The sequence below is a fragment of the Mesoplodon bidens genome, assembly GCF_964165515.1.
Source record: "Mesoplodon bidens genome assembly, chromosome: 9".
In the NCBI taxonomy this organism is placed as follows: Eukaryota; Metazoa; Chordata; class Mammalia; order Artiodactyla; family Ziphiidae; genus Mesoplodon; species Mesoplodon bidens.
In genome coordinates, this window is record NC_138166.1 from 106,265,828 (window position 1) to 106,284,267 (window position 18,440).

Sequence of the window (18,440 nt, forward strand, 5' to 3'; positions counted from 1 at the left end):
CTAATCAAGATTATCAGGAAAGAAAAGAAAGCAAAAATAAATAATGTTAGGAATGAAAAAGGGTTGTGACAATATACACAGCAGAGATTCACAAAACCACAAGAGAAAATTATGAACAATATAAACAGAATTGGAAAACATAAATGAATCATTTTCAGGAAAAAATACAAAGTTCCAAAACTGAACTGAAGAGAATAGAACCCGACTATTCTCACATTAAACGGCTGCATTGGAATTCGGCTCCCAGGAGACTCCCCGCACCCATAGCATCAGCTATTCCCTGTCTTACAAAGATCTTCCTGTAGTCAAGAGCCACCTTGATACTAAAATTGGACAACAAAAATATGAGAAAGAAAAATAAGTGGCTTTCACTTCTCAAAAAATATTAGCAACTGAATCCAACAAAGGAAATCAACAAAACTTCATAACCAAAAAGGGTCTAACCTAACTGCAGACTTCCTACAGCAGGAAGTCTGTCAATGTCATTTGCTTTACTAAGAGCTAAACAGATAAAAGACCCAATAACATCTCAGAGATCAAGAATAAGCATTTCATCCGTTCAAAATTTAAAAAATTTTAAAAACTAGGAATACAACTTCCTTAGTTCAATAAAGGTTTTCTAGTAAAATCATTCAGCAAACATCATCCTTGGCAAAATGAAATACTGAAAAATTGATGGGTCTCACATCACTCCTTTTATTTAACACTATACAGAGGATCCTAGATAACTAATAAAATAAGAAAAATTACAAGATATGTAGAATTAGAAAGGAAGACAGCAAATATTCACTGTAGATGATACATCTATGAAAATGCTAAGAGAATCTATAATCAAACAAGTATAACTCATACGAGATTTTTTTTTAAGGATGAAAGACACAAGGTCAAAATACAAAACCGTGTGCCTACATACCAGCAGCAACCAACTATAAAATAATTTTACCTTGTTTGCAGGTGAACTAATGTTTATTATGTTTCTAGCTTTATTGAGATACAAACGGCATGTAACACTGTGTAAGTTAAGGTGTAAAAGGTGATGATTTGCTACACGTATACAGTGTGAAATGATGACCACAGTGAGGTGAGTTAACATGTCCACCACCTCACACTGTCACTTTGTGCATGTGTGGTGGGAACGTCTAAGATCTCCTCTCAGCAACTTTTGTGTTACTGACCACAGTCACCAGGCTGGCACCAGGTTTCCAGCACCTACTCATCCTCTAAGTGAAAATCTGTGCTCTCTGACCATCTTGTGGCTGCCCCACCCCTGCCCTGGGAAACACCAATCAACTCTCCATTTCCATGGGTTTGGTTTTTTAAAATTCCACATGGAGGAGAGATTACACAGTAATTGTCTTTCTCTGTCTGACTTATTTCACTTAGCACAATACCCTCAAACTTGATTATATTGTTGCAAATGGCAGGGTTTCCTTCTTTTTATGGCTGAGTAATATTCCATGCATATACATAAAGTAAAACATTATAAAGAAAAATATTGATAAACTTGATGAGATTTTTAAATTCTATGCAATAAAAAGATACCATACAAAAAGATAAAAGATAAGCTATATCTTTATCTTTGTAACATGTATAATGAACTGAAAAAGTATTAGTATTCAAATATGATATTATAAGATTATATAACCAGATATTATACCATATATAAAAATATATAACATTTGTATGTAAATAATTATATATATATATATATATATATATATATATATATTTTTTTTTTTTTTTCGCAGTACGCGGGCCTCTCAGTGTTGTGTCCTCTCCCGTTGCAGAGCACAGGCTACGGACGTGCAGGCTCAGCGGCCATGGCTCACGGGCCCAGCCGCTCCGCGGCATGTGGGATCCTCCCGGACCGGGGCACGAACCCGCGTCCCCGGCATCGGCAGGCGGACTCTCAACCACTGCGCCACCAGGGAAGCCCCTATATTTATATATTTTAATGTAATACAGTTGACCCTTGAACAACACTGGTTTGAACTGCATGGGTTTTTTCAGTAGTAAATACTACAGGACTGTGGTTGGTTTAATCACGGATGTGGAACCGCAGATGGACTGACTGTAAAGTTAAACTCAGGTTTTCATGCCTGTGTGGAGGGTTGGAACCCTAATTTTTACATCGTTCGAGGGTCAACTGTGTACATTTATGTAATATATAAAACGTATATGGCATTTATAATGCATGTATAATGTAGTACATATAATACACTGCAAATACTATGCATGCACCATTTATAAGACATAAACGATATGTACGTGTTCCCAATTCCAGGTCCCTCTAGACTTCATGCTCACTTAAGGGAGAGAAACTCTGAGAAGCGTGTGCGACGGGCACGGCCCAGGCTCGCTGAGGACTGAGACCCGACCACAGACCAGGGGCTGGGCCCCTCCTTCCATGCCTCACCACTGCATCGCAGGGCTTCTGCACAGTAATAGGTAAAGAACTGAGCCTCTCAGACTTCATTTAAGAAGAAGTCTCTAGGGAAACCCAAAGAGGACAGAGGAGACGAAATAAACTGAAAAACTACTAGCCTCTGACTCCTATGGTCACATAAACAGTAAATACCACCCGACTCACAGCCAGAGAGATGCAGAACCTCTCACAGAAGGCCCATCTACCCCGGGTCCTTTTTCCCCCATACATCGTACCTGGCTTTCAGCAACAAATAATAAATCACAAAGGCAAACAAAACAAAACAGAAACAAAAATCACTGCCTGAAGAGGCAAAGTGAGATCAGAACCAGACTCAGACTCAGACAAAACACAGATTGGGGATTATCAGATCAGGGATATTAAATAATTACGATCAATATGCTAAGATTGCTAATAGAGAAAAAGGACAGCATGGAACAGCAGATGGGTAGTATAAGTAGAGAAACGGAAATGCTCAGAAGGAATCAGAAAGAAATGCTAGAAATTGGAACAGTGTAGCAGAAACGGTGAAGGCCTAGGCTGGTCAGGGCTGAGGAAGAGGCCCCAAAATTGCTCTGCGGGGAGAGAGTCAAAAAGACAGAGGAGGTTTTACCCAGGAATGTGAGGGGCTGCACAAGGTGCACCTTGTGTGATGGGAAACCGGAAGGAGAAGAAACTGAAGACACGATGGCTGAAAACGCTCAAAACGAGTGACGCACACTGAACCACACTTCCGAGCACCAAGCCCGAGAAATTCCCGCAAAGTCTGTACCTGCGACATCATATTCAAACTACACGACACCACAGACAGAGAAGATCGTGAACGAGCCACAGGGAAAAGCAGCTACAGAGCAGCCAGGGCAGACTTACACCGACTTTGTTTCAGAAACCACGTGAGCAGGAAGGGAACGCAATTAAGCATTTAATGTGCGAAGGAAAAAGCACACGCGCCAACCTAGCAATTCTGGATCCTTCAAAAGTGAAGGAGAGATAGAGACTTTTTCTGATCGAAGACAAATGAGCGAGTTTGTCAACAGCTGATCTGCCTTGAGAGAAATGTTGAAAGAAGTTCCTTAGAGAGAAGGAAAGTGACGTAGGTAAGGAACGAGAATCTACCTAAAGAAACAATGCAAATATCAAGGGAAATCACTGCAGGCTTCAGGGGGGCAGTGCAGAGGCCCCCGGGGGAGCTTGCCTGGAATGTGTGAGGAGCAGCGAGAAAGCCGGGGGAGTTGAAATGGACCTACTCATTATTAAGGGACGCTGAAAACAAGAACAAAAATACATCATCTGTATAAAAATCGTTGACTGCTTTTCCCCAAGTAGTTCTTAATACCATTAATATAAAGAAACAATCAAAAGCTACAAATAGTCAATATTTATTGTCTTGGAAAACCTCTGGCCAGAGACCTGAGCACTTAGGTCCAGAAAAAGGAACTAAGTTTATGTGGATTTGGTTCGTTTAAGGTCAGCTCTCGGCTTTTCCTAACCCTTCGTCACGAGACTCTTCTCAATAACATCCTTTCCTACCAATGACTAAGCTTGTGCTTGAAAAGACAGATTGCCTTCAAGCCACGTCTAGCTCCTTTATTAATGCTTCTATCTTGCAAAGCTCTTATTAAACACATGGTTTGGGGGTCTTCCTGTATAGATATTACCTGTTAGAAGCCTTCTGGAAGGTCAATGTCATGAGAAAGATGTCTGTGATAAAGGAAGATGCAGTTACACACGCCAAGAGATTCTGAAGCTGGACACGCGACCCGGGAAGACATGCCTGCTGCATCATGGGGCTCACACACAGGCCACACAGCCTTCGTGGAATGTGCAAGGTTAACTTACTTCACTCACTGAAAGGTGCGCCGAGCACCTACGTGTGCAGGGGATGGAGGGAATGGTGAGGACTCCACGGGCGAGGACAGACCCGCCACCAACACTGCGTCTCACACTCCTGTCCCACACCACGGCACATGCAATGTTCATAAAATTAATTAACCCCCAAAGCAACCCTGTAGGATGCTTAAGATCAGAAAATTTTAAAACACTTTATCTGAGTTATAGGATTTTATAAACCAACAGCCCATGAAATGTCCAAAGCAGTCTTTGGTTAAATAAAAAATGATTGAGTGGCACAGAAAACAGGAGAGAAATTATTAAGCTGGCTTATCTAGGGAGCACTTGACGAGATGAAGAGTGAGGAACCGGAAAGAGGCGGGAGGGGCTGGGGGCGCTCTTATTATCCATTTCATCAGTGTCTGGCCCCCATCCTCCCCCTGAAGCTGCCTCACCTCTGCAGAAACTGGAAAATAACAAAGCAAAGCAGCTTTCCAACACGTGTGTCTTTCCAGTTCCTACTGAACATGGAGCCGGGTCTAAATTACTTGCAGCCCCAAAGGGAGACCAGTGGTCAGGGGCCTGGGAGGGAAGCACAGCCGGGGTCGTGACAGACCCGGTGGGGAGGAGGCCTGGGGGAGCGGGGGAGCGGGGGCTCGGGACCCTGAGTCACTGTAAGATCAAACTCGGCAGCGGAGGGCAAGGGGCACAGGAGCAGCTGAGTTAACGGTGGCCCCAGATGACCACGATGGGACCGGACGGGGTGGTGTAGGCCGGGTGCTGGGCGCCCGGGAAAGACGCCCCTCCTGCACACAAGCCTCCAGAGGTTCAGCTGAAGTTCACGAAACACCGAGGAGGGGACGCAGGGCGGCCTTTCATTCTCAACAGGAGCAGGAGGAAGCTGAGAGGAGAAACAGTATCGCAGGAGAGGTGATCCCTGCTGGATGGTTTTTAAGCAAACTTCCCATATTGAAAACAAAAAGGGGCCCTCTTAAACCCCCCTGTGCTGAAACTACACGTGTACATCGACCCTGAAATCAATGGGAATTTATGCTGAAACCATCCAAAGGTAGAGCTGAGGACGGGGATCCAATTCAGTTAAAAAAGTCAAGGGCTTCTTGGAAAACAGGCACATTACGTGCAGCACCGGCATGTTTCTGGAGAAGACAGCAGTGAACAAGTAGAGCTAAGTCAGCCTCTGTGTCAGGCGGCTCCAAGTGGCTGGAGAAATACTTTTTTTTATTTAAAAAAAGTAAATCGGGAAGATGTTTACATTCATCAGATTTCCACTTTTCCACTTTACAGTGGTAAAGATCCTGGCTGTGCAGGTAAATGCCGGCTCTGCATCCCGAATGCCCTGGTGGTGCTGGCCTGGGCCGGCACTGTGCATATTCATGTTGAGAGGAGATGCAGAGGCAGAGTGGATGCTGGAGGGAAAGCGGGGAGGTGCGTGCAGGGTGCGGACACGCCCTGAATTCAGAGCATCTTTCTGTCGGCAGAGATTCCGGAGATTACTTAGCAAACACCTCCTGTTTTATAACTAGGGGCCTGAGGAATTGAGAGAACAAGCAACTAGTAATCATTGCACCACTAGTTAGTGACAACTAACACAACCGGTTAGCGACAGACCCAGGGGCAAAACCTAAACCCCGGGGTCCTGACACTGCCTTTCCAGGAGCCGCCCTTCAGGTCACTAAGCCCGTCCTGGACTTACCTGCGAGCACGTTCCCGACACCGTCCCTGCGGTAATGACGTAAACCCCGCCGACACTGCAGGATGTGGGCACCTGGTGCCCCTGGACAAGGCGGCAGAGCAGGGGGAGCACCCACCTGAGGGGCTCCTGCGCCTCCTTAGCTGGGCATGAGTTTCTCAGCCATAATCCCTCACCCGCCACCTACAGACTGAGCCCCGTCCTCTGTGCACCTGCGGCCGGGCGTCCGTCCCGCCGACTTGCAAGAAGGCCGTTCCAACCCACCGAGGCTTACTTCTAATTTAGCCTTGATCCACCTGGATTGGCAGAGGGGCAGGCCATGAGGCTACAACTAAGCAGGGGAGGAGGGGTGGCCCCCAGCTGGGGTGGAACCTCCAGACACACGGCTGACCCACACTGACCCCTCTTCTCCCGGACAGCGTAGCAGCGCCTGCTCTGCACGTGGCACCTCTGTGGTACCAGCTGCTCTCTCCGGGCGGGGTCGGCAGTGGCGGAGTAACGGGCAGGGTCGGAAGGACCGTGTAGGGGCCAAGCACCACGAACAGCTCGGTGGGCCGAGGGCCGACGAGGGGCCTCCTTCCCCCTCAAGAGGCCTTTGGTCCGACAGGAAGACGAGGGACGCGCACGATGACCGGTTACATCGTCGTAGCCCCAGGAAAAGAAGGGCCGGAGTGTCCAGCCTGCCAGGGTCCAGGCAGGGACACGCAGCCCCGCAGCGCGAGCGGCCCCGGGGCGGGTGCCTGGGAGGATGCAGGTGGTGCTGGGGGCGGAGGGTGGGTCTGAAAGGGAGTCAGAGCGGGGACAAGGGGCCACGTGCAGACGGCTGGACTCTTTGCCAGACACAAGGGGCCACCTGGGCATCCCGGCACCAGCACTGCAGGGGGACAGAGGGCGGCTGTGCCAGGGTCAGGGCCCCAGGTGGACGAAGCAGGCAAGGCAGGCCCCCGCCAACCCCCCTTTCCGGTGCCCCAGGCCCGCCACGTCCTGCCCGTCCCCCCACCAGGCCCCCTCCCGAGCGGGTCCGCCCGGGGCCTCGGCTGCTCCGGGGACTGTGGCCTCTGCCTGCCCGGCTCCTCCGTCCTCGGCTGGCCGTCCCCGCCGCCTCCTGGCCACCCCGTCTCAGCTCCCGAGGCTTTCGCTCTCCTGGTGGGCACTGCCCTGCCTCCTCACCTGCTCATCGAGACCCTCGAATGGCTGTGTAAACGCCGAGGCCGGAGGCCGGGCCTGGCGCTCAGAGCCACGGCCGACCCCCCAGTTCTGGGGCTCGAGTTCCCGCACAGCAGCCCAGGGCTGCCCCTCGCTGCCTGGCAGACACTCGGTGCTCGGCCACCTTCGGGGCCCCAGTAGTTAAAGAACAGAGGACACTAACCCATTGCGAACAAGTGGTGGGTGCCCTGACCAAGAACACATGCCCAGAAAGATGTGTCCAACCAAACCGCTGCTTAAGTCGCCTAAGAAAAGTTACAGTTAAAACTGTTGATAGAATTACTTTGAAGAGCTGAACCACTCACTGAATGCAGGTTTTCATGGATTCTTCTTCCATCTTCTCTTCGAATCAAAGAAAAACCATCCGTCACAGAGCAGAGTCTCTACTCCGTGCCCCGTCCTCACTGCCCGTGGGCACCGCTGAGCTTCACGTTTCCTTAGCTCAGCGCCCTCTCGCTTAACCAGCAGAAGTAAGACGAACTCAACTTTGTCCTGATTTTATGATTCACACCTGCAGGCCTGAAGCCACCCACCTCAGGAAGCTCCTGCTGTTCTGGGTCCTCTGGGGGCTCACGGACAGGCTCCCAGGCTTTCCCCTGGGCTTCCTCACCACCCACAGGCCACACGCCTGCATCCGTGGCCTCCCGCTTCCCCAGGCGCACACCCTCCCGGTGCCGGCGGTCCTGTCGCGGCCTCGTCTCTGCAGCCAGGCTGGGCTCCTTTCTCCACAGGGTTCAGAGGCATCCCTGGCTGGGGACGGGGGGAGGGCCCCATCCCATTCTGTCTCTCCCGCCGTCTTGCCTGACTGTTCCCGGTTCCTCAAGCACCTGCCCACTGAAAAGGAAAAGCCTATTCATCACCCTCGCACCCCTGCTCCTACAAAAAGACACTCGACACATCAGAGGCCCCGCCAACCCCGTCTCCGTCCAGCTGCACTACCATCTCCGTCCGCCACTGCTTCACTGGGTAAGTTTCGCTCCACCCGCTGCTGCATTTACAAAAGCCGTTCCCGCAGGGAACAGTCCGGGAAGCACCCCGCCCCCAATGACCGCGTGCAGGGTGCTGGTGAGCAGACTTATGAGGACAGAGAGGGCGGAACCCAGAGGTGCTGCCCCCACAGCGGGGCGCCCAGGCCCAGAGGCCCTCACGTCTGAGAGCTCCAGCCTCCCTCTGCCGGTTCCAGGTAAAGGATGAGAAGCAGAGGTGATGGTGAGCAGGGCGACCATGGCTGGCAGCGCCTCAGAGTGTTTGGGGGCGCGAGCGGGAGCGTGCTGTCACCGTGGAGCCGGGCGCAGCTGGAGCACCCGCGGCCTGTGCGCGGCTTCCCCGGGAGCCCCGTCCGGTGCTCCGGGCAAAGCTCAGCGCCTGGGGTCCGGTGTGACGCTGGGGACAGGCCGGGGACGCACCCTCCTCTCCACTTCTACGTGCCTGCGTGCTTGTGCTGGCACACTCCCTCACACCTGCACTCGTGTTTGCATGCTCACGCCCATGCTTTGCACAGTGCTCACGTGGCACGCGGGCCCTCGCACACTCACACGCCCAACACGTGCTTATGCGCTTGCACACTCACCTTGTGTTTTGCACGCTCACACTCATGGTCACACACTCACACATCCACAATGGATTCACGGGTTGCCCTGGTGTCGGGTGCCCCCAGGTCTCCTGCAAATCAGCACCCAGGACAGTGACACGGCCCTGCTGAGGGTTCGCAAGTCACACTGCGTTTTACGGAAGGAGGAAAACAGCCGACCTGAACCGGGGCAGCCCAGTCCCCACAGATACCTGGCACTTGACCTTTCCGCATTTTGATGACGCACAGCACTGATTACAAAGTGTCTCAGCTGGTAATAAGTTCACTTCGTTTTTCTTCGAATGTGTGTCTTATTCAGTTCACAGATGAATCCAATTAGCGTATCACTGTGGCTGATTAAATATGCCTCATGTAAACTTACATGTCAAAACACACACTGAACCTACAGACAACGCTGCCGCACAAAGGCTGAAGTTTCAATCTGCGACGACTACCTGGCACAGCGGGAGGGCGTCGCTCACGCCCGGGGGCGGGGGGGGTGAATACACACGTGGGCCTCTGCCTCTGACGAGAAGCCCTTGACAGGAGGGTCCCCGTCTGCGTCGGAGGCTGTCACCTCGGATGAGCTCACCGGGTGATGGACACTCAGCCTCTGATCCAGAGAGGGTCCCGGGCAGTGAAGGCAAGAGGCTGTTCAAACAGATGGCGGCGTTGTCTTCAGCAGCAGGATTAAATTGACACGGAGTGACTCCACGAGGGACTTTTTGTCGGGCGCGTTCTCACATTTATTACGCGCAGCATCTTCTTATAGTGAGTGACCTCCTCTGACAGCCCCGTCACCTGTTCCTTGGCTTCTTTCTCTTCAGAAAGGAGCAAAAACCGTCTGGAAACTGGGCTTTGAAAGTTAAGGAAGGACTGAGGGCCCTCCCGGGATTCCGCCAAAAGCAATGACTACGGAGCTTGTGGGTGATTGGGGTTCAGCCGTTCACCATCAGAAACATCAGGACCCGGGGGGGGTCTCGGGCTGATTCTCACCTCCCTGCCCCACGCGGGGGCCCTGAGGGCCCCGATCTCGGCCAGGGCGGCTGCTGACGGCCGGGGACGGAGGGCGTGGGGCTGTGAGCGCCCGTCCGGCTCCTGCCCCCATCAGCCTCGGGGAAGGGGCTCTGCTGGACAGCGCCCTCCTTGGAGCCCTGACCGCGGCCATACGGCAACACAGAAGTTCTGCTTTTTCACCCCCACGTCGTCTGGGGGGGCTGTCCTTTCAACCTCAGGTCACGTCAGTCGAGGCGGTTCCCATAACCTCACCCAGAAGGTCTGCCTGGGACAGAATCTCAGGGAGCAGAGAGCGGGCGTCAGAGGAGCTCAGACCGTGGAAAAGCTCACGACGGGGCAGACGTGCCACAGGACCCGACGGAGGGGCGCCCGCGGGGTCGGAGCCACTGCTGCGGCGACGTCGGTGGCTTCCCAGAGGAGCATGAGAAGTGGGGCGGGGGCTCTGCATCTCCTCATTAGGCCTGTGACACCGGGGTGGCTTCTGGGGGAAGGCCACCACTTAGTGTGGAATAGAAGAAAACAGGTCATTTCAGAAAGAGAAAAAGAGAAACGTTCAGGACCCACTGCAGCATCTCACACCCAACGCGCAGCGCTCCAAAGAGCGAGGACTATCGCGACCGAATGGGAAACACGCTTTCCTGCGTGTTTTATTACAAACTGTTAAAGGGATTAAATCTGTTTAGTGTGGTAAAAGACAAACATTTAAACATAACAGGCGTGTTCTGGAGACTGCATGTAAGGAAGTTTCTCTTCATTTACATAGTGTTTAAACCAACTGTGGAAGATTTAAGGAAATTCCAGAGAGACAGTGGGATCCTGTGGGGAGGAGGTGCCTTTCCAGAGACCCTGGATGGAGGGGGGCTCAGATCTGGGGTCTCTGGAGGTGGAGGTGCCCTGGTGGGGCGGAACCACTGCTGCACAGGACGTGGCCCACACGGCGTTGACTCGGCCGAGCTCCAGTCCTGAGAACAAAGAGGAAGCCGGCCGCCCCAGCGGGGATGGCAGTGGGCGGCCTCATGCACAGGAGCATCGGGAAGAGCCCCCTCCGGAGGGGCGTGCGCCCCATGCCAGGGCGGCCACAGAAAAAGGGCAGGTCGGGGGGAGAGTGGACCTTCCCACGGGGACCGTGCGGGGCTCACGTCCGCGAAGCTGCCTGAGTCCGGGGTCTTACAAACATTAAATTACTCTCCGAGACGCAGGATTTATCCTGCAAGCATTTCCGAACACCTTCCCGTGGCTGGTGGGAGAGGCCTGCCGGCAGCCCAGCTCTCCAGCATCCAGTGGCCACAGGAGGCCCCACGGGGGGCAGTGGGGACGGACTCTGCACCCCCGACTCACACCTCCACCTGGACATGGCCAGGTGACAGAGCCGGGATCCCGCGAGCCATTCACCCCTGACGTTTCGGTCCCTCCGTCCAGTCCATCAAATCCCACTGGGGTCACCTGCTGCCTGCGTCCATGCCCCGAGCGCCGACCAGTCCAGGAGAGGCCCAGGTTTCCGTGCCTCTGCCTGCTCGGCAGCCCCCGTGGTGGTCGGCCGCCAGAGGGATGCTTCTAACCAGCACCGCCCAGCCCCGCCTTCCTTGAAGCCTCGATCCAGCCACCTTGCCTCCTCAGGCCCCCGTGGCCCAGGTCACATCTCTGCACAGGGTCCTGCCCTCTCCTGCCCACTCTCTGCCTGGAACGGCCACCCTCCTTCACTGGCTCTGTCAACATCTTCAAACCCCACTCATCTCGAGGCAAAGGGAGGCCCTCCTCCTGCAGACTGGGTAGGTCTCACAGATGCTCCATAAATCACAGCCCCTCGGCGGTGAGAGGTGCGTCTCCTACAGACAGACGCTCAAGGACGGGGCGGGCTGGCCTTGTGGGCAGCGCCCAAGGGGCCGTGCTGCTCTCTCAGCCCCCGTCAGTCCTGGGAAAGTGTGGGGAAAACCACTTCATAGAAGGCTCTCTTGGATTTGTTTCCAGCACAAATTCCTGCCCTGTGCCCCAGGTGGGGTCAGGCACTTAAGGCCCCCAAGGCCCACTTTCTTTCTGATTTGAAGCACCCTTTTCCAGTGATGAGGGTCAACCCGACAGGTTGGCTGCCAGACGTCACCTCATCAACACCCTTCGAATCGTTTGCTGATGGTTCACAAGTCAATGTTCTCACCAGGGAAGGTGGGAACTGCCTGATGTCTATAAAGCCAGGTGAGACGGGGCTGTTGGTCAGGTGCCGGGGCTGCAGGCACTGCTCGGCAGCCCTCAGAGCTCCTCTGACCGAAGGTGGGACTGGGGTCCGGGGGCGATGCCCACACGCGCCATGTGCAAGGCGGGCAGCTGCATCACCGCGCCTCCGTCCGCGACCGGGACCCACGTTTCCTCTTTCCCTTTTCCATGCCCTCACCTGCTTGGCTTCCCTGCTGGCAATTCCAGAAGGAGCCGGAGACGCCCCTGCTCTAGTCCGACCTGCAGGGGCCTCGGTCAAGGCGCCAATCCCACCACATCCATTTCTCCAGCCAGAATCACGCAACTTTTGGGAAAGTGTGACTTGAGACGAACCTCCTCTCTTAAGACAAGCGTTCGGAAGTCCATAAGCAAGGCGTACGTCCGCCACAACCACTGACCTGCGGAGGCGGCGTCACTCCGTGCGGTGCTCGGCCAGGCCCGCCTCCTGGCCCTGCGGCCAAAGCATCCGGGTCCAGGTGTGAGAGAAAAATAACACAGATGCCTGCGCCACGCTCTCACTTGCGTGTGGTCTGTGTGGGCAATCTAAAGGGCCCAGGCGATGGGAGGCCCAGCACTGACTGTGCTGCCGTGGGCGGCTCTGTGCCGGGGGCCTCATTTGCTTCCGCTCAGAATCACTGCTTAGCCGTCCACACAGACAGCTCTCCACACAGAGCGCCGTCCACACAGAGAGCCTCCCACACAGAGAGCCGTCCACACAGAGAGCCATGTACCCAGAGCTGCCTACACAGATAGCCGTCTACACAGAGAGCCGTCCACCCAGAGCTGTCCACACAGAGAGCCGTCCACACAGAGAGCCGTCTACAGAGAGAGCCATCTACACACACAGCCGTCCACACAGAGAGCCGTCCACCCAGAGCTGCCTACCCAGGGAGCCTTCTACACAGAGCTGCCTACTCGCTGTATCTGAAGGATGCCAATGGCTCCATCTTTCTCAGAACCCTTTTCTCAATGACACCGTCTTCCTCCACATAACCTTGACCCCACCCACTGCAGTGACTTCCAGAAGGCCATCTGCTGGGGGACACCTGCTGGTTATAGGCAGGGAGGTGGAAGGTCCCCTCCCATGAGCGGGACTACCGGTCCGTCGCACGGTCCTCCAAGTGTAGCTGGATGGGGTCCTCATGACCCTGTGCACGTGACCGTCCAAAGAACTGCAGGTTGTCTGGTGTCCCCTAGAAAGTCAGGACTGACGGCCCACGCGGGGCATGAGCAGCTAACGGCAGTGATGGCTGATGCTCCGCCGGCTTCCGAGGGGACGGAAAGCAGCTCCCAAGGAGCTCGGGGCAGTGACACGACACAGTAGGACACGGTGTGAAACAGCAATACAGGATGGGACACAGCGAGACAGGATACAACAGACATGACACGTGACAGGAAACAGTATACGCCATGCTCCCGGGTGGGAAACGGTGAACGCGTGGGCACGGAGTCCAAGCGTGAGGCTCCAGGCCATCAGGGCAAGGAGAAACAATGGGCTCAGCAACTCTCAGCGCCTCCTGGTAGGAATCCTGAGAACTCCCCAGAACACGGCCTTTACCCTGGCCGCGAGCTCCGAGGAGTATTGTGGGGCTGCCTGGCGGAGAGCTGCAGAGAAGCTCCCTAACCGGCCGCAGGTGTGCTGTCCCCATGAGGGCTCCTTTCAGAGGCCGGCGTGGACACGTCCTGGGGAACCTCCAGGAGAGGCTGGTGACCCACCCTCGGCGCTCAGGCCTCCAGCGCCAGCTGCTCTCCAGTGGTGTTCTGGCCGTGTGAAGCTAAGTCTCAGGTTGAGTGTCTGAGAGGCACAGAGGCCGCCAGCTGTGCCTTACGAGAAGGGTGTCTGCCAGCGGTGCTGTGCGCGGGGTGGACGGGGTCACGGCAACAGCACAGCCGCAGGTCAAGTCCATGGATGCTTCAGGACTCATTTCCACAATGGGTGGACAGTACAGCAAGTGGAACCATTCATTAAACTGGTGCTGGGAACCGTTTCACTCGTTCATTTTTTTTTTTTGGCCGCACCGCGGGGCATGCGGGATCTAGGTCCCCGACCAGGGAGGGAACCCGCGCCCCCTGCGGTGGAAGCGTGGAGTCCTAACCACTGGGCCGCCAGGGAAGTCCCTCACTCAATTCATTTTTAGAACAAGAGTTGAAAATCCACGAGGGCCTTCAAATAATAACACATTCTGGATTTAATTACAGATAAACGAAATCTGACTTTTCTTAAAGGATGAGACATTTCATATTCAGAATGGAGATTACCCCAGAGCGTGAGAATGTCAGTGTCTCTCTGTATTATTTTAGAAGAAGAAAGTTACGTGATCATTTGGTTCCTGAAAATGTTTCTTTAAAGTCGAGAATAAGGAGGGCTCGGATGAGGGTACGCTCCACCCTCAGGTTCCAGCCCAACCCAGGTCGCTGAGTTCTCAGCCAGGTGCTTCCTCCCTCCTTCCTGAGGGGTCCGCCCTTCTGGCTCCAGGTGGGAAACAGCCTTAACCAGGTGTGCGTCCCAAGGGGCTGCACTTCCTCTGCATCTCCCAATGTCTCCCAAGTTCTTCCACCTAGAAAGACCCTCTGAGCACTAAAAGGGGTCCCGACTTCCAGGTGGACACGTGAGGCATTTACAAAATGCGGTGGAGACGTTCCAAAACATTGTGAAACACAAAAAATGATTTTCCACGGGAAGATGTTATGGTTAAGGTTACCTCTAGGACTCTGAGTGGTCCCAGCTCTCACCCAGTGGGCCGCCTTCTGGAGATGCCTGCCCTGCTGGGACTTCGGACTGCCGCAAGAAAGAGCCGGTGACAGGAGCCGAGTGGGCCCGGGTCACACTGGCAAGCAGACCCCATAGCAGGTCCCTAAGGCTGACCAGCGGGACGCAGCCAGCAGACCCTCCGGCCTTTCCCCTCGTCCTGGGAAGCATCACAGGGGAGCAGTCATCGCTACAGATGACAACATCAGAGCTGGGGGCAGAGCAGGCTTGTTCCCATCTCCTCCAGCAGCAGCAAAGCCAACGCAGAAGCGCTGGGACAGCCTGGACAGTCAGACGTGTGTCCAGATGGGCGGAGGGAGGGGAGGGTTAGGATGAAGTTTCTACTTCCGTATAAATGAAACTGCCATAAACGCACTTTTTAATCAGGACTCCTCCATTTAGGGCGGCTCTTGAAACAGGGCCCATTTTAAGTGCCCACATCTTCCTTTTGTCCACATCGCTGTCCCCGCCGACCACAGATACCGTCTGCGCCGCTGCGTGGGCAAAGCCCCAGCGGGTGGGGGGTCTGGAGACCTCTGCAGGTTCAGGTGGGTGTCTGGGGATGTCTGTCTACAACAGCCAGAGGTTCTCAAGTGCCTGCATCGCAGCAGCCCCTGTGGGGCTGGTTCCAGCACGGACTGTGTCCTCCCCCCAGAGTATGGGCTTCAGGAAACCTGGGGGCCCAGGAATCTGCACTTTTATCAAGTCTCAGTCGATACTGATGTGGTCGCTCTGGGGGACCACACGCTGAAAACCACCATCCTAGGACTCTGCAGAGGGCCACGCAGTAAAGAGCGCAGCCTTGGGGGCCACACGGTCGTTCTGCCACACCGCTCCCCTGCGTGGAGGTGAGAGCTGCCAGCCAGACGCAGACGCGGGAGCCTGGCTGGGCGCCAACTGCGGTTTGCCCAGGAGCCGCAGGAAGCCAGCCTGGCCGAGGGCCGCCCCTGGGGGAGGAGGGGGAGGCCTAGTGGGTCGAGTGGGCGGTGACGGGCGGACTGGGAGGCTTCCTGCTGAGCTGGTGTGGATCCGGGGTCTGGGGTCTGGGGTCCGGGGTCCGGGGAAGAGGCAGGGCTGGGAGATGCCGGAAGGGCAGCACGGGGGCTGGAGAAGGAGCCGGTGGAGGTACGTGAAGGGCCGGGCTGCGTCCGCAGGGGCAGTGGGCTGCAGGGCCCCGGGCAGCAGCCCAGGCAGAGCCCTGGCAAGCAGGCGGCCCCTGTGCAGGGGCTCCGGGCCGGGCCTGCCCTTTCCTTTCACTCCCTCACTGTGCAGGAGGAGAAACGAGGAAGCCGGGGAAGCGCCAGGGGTGCTGCCCTTGCTGCCCCGTGGTCTGCTTGTCTCCCTGCGCGGAGCATCCCTGCTCCAAGCTCTGCAGCCAAGAGAGGTGAAACAGCAGCCCCTGCAGGAAGGCCCCGCCGATGGTGTCACTGTTCTCATTCTTAAAAGTCACAGGGTTAAAGCACTGCACCCAGGTGACCACCTACAGGATGCGGCTCACCGGGACGTCTATATTCGCTCGTCGTGACCAAGTTTTCTCCAACAAGTGGTAGCTTGGGTTACCTCCTCGAGGGGCAGTTTGGGGATGTTGATTTGGTCGTGACATTGGCAAGACTTTATTTGTACCATTTTATCCTGTGGGAGGGAATCCTATCACTGCTTTTGCTGAAGACTTTTCATTGTGAATTTGCTTTTTCATGCTTTGCAATTGTAATAAGACAAGGTGTTGACAAAGAGCAAACCGCCTTTAAATGGAAAAGGAGGAATTGTACAACCGCCTTAATCAGCACGAGGGCATCGACCCCACGGGCGTCTTTCCGGAGCTGCCTTCCCCTGGGTGACCATCCACACCGAGGCTTTGCCCTCACGTTGCGGGCCTCAGTCCTCGAGCAGAAGGAAGTCCAGGGGCAGACGGTGGCCACACAGCTCCCTCCCCCTCCAGGAGGACCTGGGTCCACGTTTAATGACCACGCAATGGTCGCATCAGCCTGCGACCCTCCCACAATCCTCACACACGGCTGGTTCCCCTTCGTCCAACCCCACGAGGCACCAACGCAGCTCCGGCCACGCGGAGACCAGCACGCACTCCGGGCAAGCAAAGCCGACGGGAATCCAAGGTGGGCGGTGACAGCAGCCTGCCGACCCCCCTCACACCAAACTCCTCCTCCGTTGCTTCACCACACGGCGACCCCAGGGGCATAATTACCAGTCCCGTCCCACGGAGAAGGAGCTGGGAGTCCGACAAAGGAGCCGTCACACGACGGAGCTGCAGGACGGGGGCTGGGACTCAGCTCCGAACCCTGGTCCCCACTCTTGCGGGTCTGTGTCCCCAACTTTGGCTGCCAACAAAGAGCAGAGGGGACGCCGGGCCAAGCTGGGACTGGAGCCCGTGCTGACTGGCTCTTAGCTTGAGGGCGATCCTGCAGCCAGCTCGCCTGGAAGTCGGTGCCCACCGTGTGGTGCATACTCCTCTTCCCAAAGAGAGGGCCGTGGGAGCTGCTCCAGCTGGGCTCACATGCCATCCCGTGGAGCCTTTTGTTTGCTGGCTGATTTGCATGTCACATATTCAGCATCACCCCAAGGGCTGCTGTCCCATAACCCAGCCACCCACGGAGTTACCGCAGCTCCCCGATGCACACGGTGCCTTTTCACACTTGTGTCTCAAGGCCAGATGGACTCAGGGTACCAACATCCCCTGTGAATTAGATGGACTCGGGGTACCAACATCCCCTGTGAATTAGATGGACTTGGGGTACCAACATCGCTTGTAAATTAGATGGACCTCAGGTACCGGCATGCCCTGTAAACTACATGGACTTCAGACACCGGCGTGCCCTGTAACTAGAAGGACTCGGGGTACCAGCGTGCCCTGTAATTAGGGGCTCATTTTCAAGAATGGGCCATTGGAGCCTCAGTGTCCCTGTGCAGGAGGAAAACGGGCAAGTGGGTGGGAAACAAGCCCAGGAAGGCAGCGCTGGCCTCAGCAGCCTGCTAACAGTGAGACCCGCCTGTGACAAATATCCCCACCAGTTTCCAAGGACTTCCTGCCCAAGTGCCAACAGACAAAGCCAGGGCCCAGCCCCCCTCCCCCTGCAGTGGGCCCTCGGCTCCTGATCCTCTGTTCTGCGGCGAGAGGTGCCTCTCCTGATCCCAGCATCTGTGGGACCTGCCCTGGGCCAGGCAGGTGACCGCCCATGGCTGCCAGGTGTGCGGAGGGGCTCCATGCTGCAGGTGCGTCTAGGAGAAATGGTGAGGGGCTCAGACACTGAAGGGCTCGTGGGAAGAATCTGTTAAACAGTTAGGCGTCACAGGGCCTCTGAAATTATAGCATCAGGACACCTCAAGTGTCAAAAGACCTGAGCTTGGCCGTAGAGCTGGTCCGACGGCCACCCAGGAGGAAGGAGGCCCCCCAGGTCTGCACAGGGCTCCAGGCTTACTAACCCAGCATCGTTGGGGCCGGGGAGTGGCGGGCTGGGAGCCTCCACTCAGACCCCACCTGGAGCAGCCGGCCCACAGAAACAGGGAAACACGTTCACGGCTGCTCCGCTGTTCCGCCGTTGCCATGGGGACTGGTGCAGCCAGAGAGCCCTGGGGAGGTGGCTTGGACACACTGCGCTCGCCCAGCTGTGCGGCCGGGGGCAGGAGGGCTGCTGGAAACTGCTGAGGGAGGCCCCGGCCACGGGCCACACTGTCCGTCCCAGCACGCTGCCGGGTGGCCCGCCCGTGC

At 55.4% G+C, this 18,440-nt stretch overlaps 1 protein-coding gene across 1 annotated transcript in view; it reads right to left on the reverse strand.

Moving 5' to 3' along the window:
- Positions 1-18,440, reverse strand: part of PTPRN2 (protein tyrosine phosphatase receptor type N2) — a gene marked incomplete at its 5' end in the record, with an annotated part of 714,831 nt that overhangs the window by 385,615 nt on the left and 310,776 nt on the right. The window lies entirely within an intron of this gene.